The sequence below is a fragment of the Patagioenas fasciata genome, chromosome W (genome assembly GCF_037038585.1).
Source record: "Patagioenas fasciata isolate bPatFas1 chromosome W, bPatFas1.hap1, whole genome shotgun sequence".
NCBI classification, from domain to species: Eukaryota; Metazoa; Chordata; class Aves; order Columbiformes; family Columbidae; genus Patagioenas; species Patagioenas fasciata.
Window position 1 is genome coordinate 57,998,134 of NC_092559.1, and position 7,228 is coordinate 58,005,361.

The window sequence follows — 7,228 nt, forward strand, 5'->3', positions numbered from 1 at the left end:
CTCCACACAAGTTAATGTCAGTTTTGAATATGGGATCCATGGAGGAGGGTCCCCCTCTTCTCTCAGAATTTCCTGTTAAAGGACCCACAGTGTTCACTGACGCAGGGGGTAAAATGCAGAAAGCAGCAATTACATGGAAAACAGATGGAAAATGGCACGATGTGATACTAACTGACCTGAAAGGATCAACTCAGCATTTGGAACTCAGGGCTGTAATAGAAGTGTTTATCAGATTTGCTCATAGCCCAGTGAATATTGTTTGTGATTCTTTGTATGTGGTAGGTGTGGTAGCTCGCATTGAAAGATCATTGCTCAAAGAGGTTCAGGATGCACAACTGATGTCTTTGTTCAAGCAATTATGGTTGTTGGTCGAAGAGAGACAACACCGATACTTCATAACACATATCCGTAGTCATCTGACAATTCAAGGCGATTTAGCTGAAGGAAACCGCCGAGCTGATTTTCTTGTAACTCCTGCCTGGGTTCCACCACCAATAGATAGGTTTGGGCAAGCAGTATGCTCTCATAGTTTCCTCCATCAGTCTGCTCAGGTCTTACAGCGGCAATTTTCGTTGTCCGAAAGTGAAGCCTGAGGTATTGTTAAAAGTTGTGCAGATCGTCTGCGCATCTCAGTAGGGCTGGGTGCAGGAGTCAATCCAAGAGGATTAGGAGCCTTGGAATTGTGGCAAATGGATGTCACACATGTCCCTGAATTTGGCAGGCTGAAGTATGTGCATATGTCTATTGATACATATTCTTTCGCCATATGGGCCACTGCTCAGACTGGTGAAACTAGTTCACATGTGCAACAACATTTACGTTCTGCTTTTGCAGCTTTGGGAGTTCCTGCACAGGTCAAGACAGACAACGCACCTGGTTATATCGCCAAAGCTACTGCCACCTTTTTTCAATTGTGGGGTGTTAAGCACATTACAGGGATACCAAATTCTCCTACTGGTCAGGCCTTGGTAGAAAGGATGAATCGAACTCTCAAGCATCAGCTTGACAAAGAAAAAGGGGGAACTGACTGTACTACTCCACATGACAGACTAAGCAAAGCATTATATGTCTTGAACTTTTTACGCCTTCCGCAAGGGTTCGACATTCCACCTATGATTTGTCATGGAACAAGCTTAAAAGGACACTTGACAGACCTCAGAGAAAATCAGTGTCAGGTCAAAATACGCAATGGAGTTACTGGTGAATGGGAGGGTCCTTTCCAATTAATAACTTGGGGAAAGGGTTATGCTTGTGTCATTACAGACCAAGGATCAAAATGGATTCCTGCAAAATGGATCAAGCCATGGCTGAATAAAGACAACAAAGATTCGACAGATGCAGAAGGACAGGAGGGAGATAAGTAGTGAGAACTGTCTCAAATGTAAACCATGAATTCTTATTCAGTGTTATAGATGCTCCTAGACCCAGTGGTCTAAAAGCTTATTAGTAAACAGATAAGGTACCTTCCATAGAGAATGCTAATTTGAACAGATAGTAAGAGTTCCAAAAGGGTGATATTACAATTAGATAATCTATGCATAGATAAGGTAAAAGTATAAGATATTTCTACCATGGTAACCTAATTTAGCAACTGGTAAGGTTTTAAAAGAGATATTAAGATTAAGCTATAGATCTTTTGAATAGGTTAATATAAGTTTTAAGATATTAAGTCAATAATTAGCATATGAATAGGTTAATATAAGTTTTAAGATATTAAGTCAATAATTAGCATATGCTGATGGTATTAAGTACATTACTCTATAAACTGTGCAGTTATAGATCTTTTAGGAATTTAAGAGAATATATTGTATTAAGTTGTCTGACTATTCTAAAATAGTGCGTTGGTAAGGTTGTCATAAGTAGAATTAAGGTTTTACATATGATATGAAGGTTTGAGTATAAGCAGATAGTTGTTTAATCTTATTAAGTAAGGTTTAGCTACATTGTATGTAATTGTAATTATGTTGTTAATCATGTGTCCTATGTTGCAGTGTATTTCAAAGATGATTCAGCATGCTGTTTAAGGGGCCTGACTAGTTCAAGAACAAAAAGGGGGAATTGTGGAGGGGTTTCGTTAGATGGAGATATGTTGTTGAATTAGTCAGGCCCAAAGGAATCTCAAGGCCACTTCGAGAAGCTGAGAACAGAATCTGCTGTGAGAAAGAGGGGCGTTTCTTCATTAACAGGGCCTCAGCATGGCGTGAGTCGTCGGACCTATCATCGGTGGGGCTCCAGCATGTGGACTGCCCATGATACTCATTTAGCGAGTCCATGCTTGGAGCGTGGATGCGTGATTAGAGAATAGTTGTGTATATAAGGAGGCTTGTTTCTGTAATAAATGGCTTTGTGTGATTCACATTGAATCGGAATGCTGAGTCCTTTATCGCTCCAACATCTATCCTTAAACAGATTTTTAATGTTTATGCAAAAGTCAGGCTCCTGGTGTTTGTCCGCTGTGCTGCTAAGCTCTTTTGGGGCAGCTGACAACCATATGGCTGGTGCTCCGGCAGAAATGGCACACCAGAAAGTGAGTTCGGAACTGGAGAAAGGAAATGAACTGGCGGACAGAGAGGCAAAAGGAGTGACTAAGCAAAAGGTAAAAACAGAAAGTGCCCTAGTCCCCGACTAGAAAGTCTCTTTAGAAGGTAAGCCAGAATATACTAAAGAGGATCGAAAACTCATTGCAGATTTAGAGGGATCATATAATAAGGAAGGGTGGGCTCACACCCCACAGGGAAAACTTATCGTTCTCTCCCATCTTGTTTGGCCTTTAGTAAGGGAAGAACGTAAGAAAGGACATTGGGGAGCAGAGGTGCTATATAAACATTTGATCAGGGAAATAAGAGCTAGAAATTTGTATATTACTGTAAGACAGGTGACACAACAGTGTGATCTTTGTCTCCAGACTAATCCCAAAAATACACCCAAGCTAGAAATGTGTCGAATTGGGAAAGGAAATGGACCTGGGCAACAATGGCAAATTGATTTTTCAGAACTCCCAAGAAAAGGGGGGTACCGATATTTGTTGGTATTAACTGATACTTTTTCAGGTTGGTCAGAAGCATTCTCTACCAGGACAGCAAAGGCTCAGGAGGTGACTAGAATATTAATATAGGAAATATAGAAAATAATACCAAGGTTTGGAGTTCCAGCTGTTATATCCTCTGACAGAGGGCCACATTTTATTTCAGAAGTGACACAGCAAGTCAGTTGATACTTGGGAATAGACTGGCAACTACATACTCCTTATCCCCCTCAATCCAGTGGCCAGGTAGAGAAAATGAATCACTTGATTAAACAACCAATTGTAAAATTGGGGCAGGAGGCTAACTTGCTTTGGCCTCAGTCTTTGCCTTTGGCCCTCTTGTGTATCCGAACAAGGCCAAGAGCAAGGGAAGGATTGAGCCCTTTTGAAATCCTGTATGGGAGGCCCTACAGTGTACAAAAAAGGGGATGTCTGCACAGGTAGGAGATGAAGTTATGACTTCTTACATGGTGGCATTAGGTAAACAACTGAACAGAATTGGGAAGCATGTGTTTGGGACTTGAGGTAGAGGTTTGGATGGGCCAGTACATATCATCCAACCGGGAGATTATGTTTATGTAAAGTCTTTTGCAGAGAAAACTTTGGAACCACAGTGAGAAGGTCCATTTCAAGTCCTTCTGACATCCTTCACCGCTATCAAGATTAGAGAACAGAACGCCTGGATTCATCATTCTAGAGTGAAGAAAGCCTGCAAAGCACTATGGAGGGTAACCCAGGTCCAACCTGGAAAATTGTATTTCTCACAATCATAGTCTTAGGATATGGTTGGGATGAAAACTGGCATGTGAAGTTAACCCAAATAATGGGGAACAATTTGATTCTTTCAGACTGTTGGATATGTACGGTCCTCCCAAGAGGAACGAAATTACCATTGTTCGGTGTTCCCCATCCAGATTGGAGAAGGCAAGGGGGTGGATGGGGAAAGTGGGATGCATACCGGAGTCAAACTTGTCCTTATGGGGAGGATCTGAATAAAACTACAGGAGGAAATTTCAGATTGGTGCCTTGGAATCAAACTGAAATTACGATTTATTCTAGATGTATGAACTGCACAGATAAAATAATTAGTTGGCAAAAATTTCCGAATTGCAGTGAATGTAGTCAGTCGCAGAGTGTAGGAACTTTCAGTGTAACCAAGCTAAAAGACCTAGGGTTTAATTACAATGTAAAAAACATCAGAAAACATAACTTCCCTTCCAAAATGGCAACAAAATGTAGCCTAGCTCCTGGGTGGTGGTGGTGGCTTTGTGGGGACAGCCGAGCCAGGAAAAGCCTACGTGATAATTGGCAAGGCCAGTGTACTGGTGGATACATATTACCTCTAGCACAGATGTTGAACCATTCATATCCACCCCCAGGCATTGTGAGGACATAATGGAAAAAAACACGTTCAGTATCGAATAACGCTCTCATACAGAGACCCTCTGGATTTCATAGTTTTGCCAGATGGTTTCTTTCTTGGCTAGGGGTTAGTGAGTTAGAAAAGGCCATAGTAAATATTTCAGCCACAATGGAGAAGATCGAAAATGCCACTGCGGATGCTCTTCAAGGGCTCCAGGAAGAGATATCATCATTAAGTAAAACAGTCCAACAAAATCACATGGTTCTAGATCTCCTGACTGCAAAAGAAGGAGGTGTATGTGTAGTGATAAATCAGAGTTGTTGTTCATATATTAACCAGGAGAAACGGGTAGAAACAGACATCCAAAAGATATGGAAACAATCTCAGATCCTCCATGAGATTACTTTAGATGAAACATCATGGGGATTTTCTGAATTATGGGAAAAGCTTACTTCTTGGCTTCCAAATCTGGCTTGATTACATTCACTATTTGCAGCCTTAGTAGGGATATTAGTTTTGGGAATACTGATCTGCATAATGATGAAGTGTTTCTTGTGGTGTTGCCAAAGTACTGGGGACACCTATAGCAACTGGAAAAGGAATCAATTAAGGCAAAAATTAGAATCTAACAAATACTTTGAGAAAAAGTTAAACAGGGTATCATTATATTAGTTACAGTAAAAGAATTTACTAACTGTCTTGAAAAGGGGGGAATTGATAAAGGGAACTAACATTTTAAGGGTTAACCAACCACATAATGGGTGCCTACTAACGAACTAACACTTTAAGGCTTAGCCACACAATAAATGCTTAGTTTAGAGCTTTATGTAAACTTATGTTAAGAAAAACAGAACCCCATCGAATGCCAAGATAAGAAGTTTTACTGCACCTAGCTGTAAACTTGAGGAGACAAGATAACGAAGATTTACAGCAAAAGGGGGTGCCAGTCTGGTTTCAATCGACTTGGTAGCTTGGGTCCCAGTCAATTCAACATAATGAACCAAAGGTAAAAAGTTCACTGTGACGAAGTTGAAGGAGCCTTCATCCAAAGACCCCCAAAGACCCCTCCTCAAGATCACCAGATGGCGCTGCGCAGGCGCAACAGGGCGGGGTCAAGGCGGAGACTATGGAAATGATTACCTGGGACTCATTTTAATAAGAAGCGGGGAAAGGTCATGAATATGTATAGGCGTTCCTGGGGTCATTATGAATATGTAACACCTTACTTTATTTAAACACACCTCATATTGTTAGAAGTTGCGCATGAATGGTGGAACGATCCCCCTTGCGCCCGACATCGAAATAAACATACCTGCTTTATAACTTTGTGAGTTGTAAAGTTTTATGACTTTATAGGTTGTAAAGTTGTTTCCGCGCGTCAGTGCCATGTGAAAAATTATATAAACATGTCAGTAATTTATCATATTCTGGTTCCATCAAGGATTCTAGATATTTTACTGTCACACTCCTGAATGCTGACTAGAAGAAAAACTCAATTACAATAACTAAGCAAATCTTAATTCCTAAACTGGGAAGAAGAAAGCAATTCATATTAATGATAAATCCATTCTTAGCTATTCTCTTAAGTAATGCAAGAAAACTATACACCAATACTGTAAACATTCAGGAGAACAAGAACATTCATACACATGTTCATTTAAGGGAAGGAGATTCTGTGAAGTAAGGTTCTGCCTTAGCAGACTAAGTGTCACAGAGGCACCCCGAGGTTAGTTTAAGGGACAAGGGGGTCCAAAACAACCTTTATTAAACCGGTGAGAAACAGGGTTTTAGCACTCCAAAAGTGACTTAAATACAGGTTCGGATATCAGTTGAGGAAAATTATTAAGGGGCAGCAACTAATACAACAGGTGGTCCACAGACTGCATGCACATGGCTTCACCCAAAACAATGCTGGAGCGGTCTCTGAGTCCAGGAGGAGTACACACTTGCCTAAACACGGTGTGGGATTATTTTTTAAAGAGATACACGTACTCGTAGTGAGTACGGAAAGTGTGCACTCGCGATTCTGCGAGGGTAAATTTATAATACACTCGCAATCCTGCGAGGGTTAATTTACTTACACATGAAAATGTGCACGGAATATTACACGTGTTTATGTGGAAGCATACTGAAAAGATCCATGACATACATTACCACATGTAGAAATAAAACACATCTTTTTAATAAGAAACTGATGATAGCACAATGCTCCAATCTATCCAGATCCCTCTGCACAGCCTCTTGCCTCTCAAGAGCATCAACAGCACCTCCCAGTTTGGTATCGTCAGCAAACTTGCTAATGGTGCTTTCAACTCCTGCATCCAGGTTGTTGATAAAATATTGAACAAAACTGGCACTAGAATTGAGCACTGAGGAACACCACTGGTGACCAGTCACCAGCCAGATGTAGTCCCATTCACTACAACCCTATGAGCTCTGCCCATCGGCCAGTTCTTCACCCAGTGCACTGCGAACACACTCATCCCACAATTGCACAACTTGCCCAGAAGGATGCTGTGAGGGACAGTATCAGAAGCCTTACTAAAATCCACAAAAACTACATTAACCGGGCTCACTTGGTGGGCGACCTTATCATAGAAGGAGATCAAATTAGTTAAACAGGACTTTCCCTTTGTGAACCCATGTTGACTGTGCCTGATGATTGCATTATTCTTTAAGTGCCTTTCATTAGTACCCAGTATGATCTTCTGTGGACAAATTTGTGCCTTGGTTTCCACAGCGACACCACCTGTGACAATACAAAAAGGAACACGCTTAGCTCAACTTGTGCCCTTTTTGAGTTCTGTCCCTAGGACTGAGCAAGTTCTGCATGGGGACAG

At 41.2% G+C, this 7,228-nt stretch overlaps 1 pseudogene; it reads left to right on the top strand.

Moving 5' to 3' along the window:
- The first annotated feature begins 4,247 nt into the window (after window positions 1–4,247).
- On the top strand, window positions 4,248–5,060 carry LOC139826330 (endogenous retrovirus group V member 2 Env polyprotein-like; annotated as a pseudogene).
- The last annotated feature ends 2,168 nt before the right edge of the window (window positions 5,061–7,228 follow it).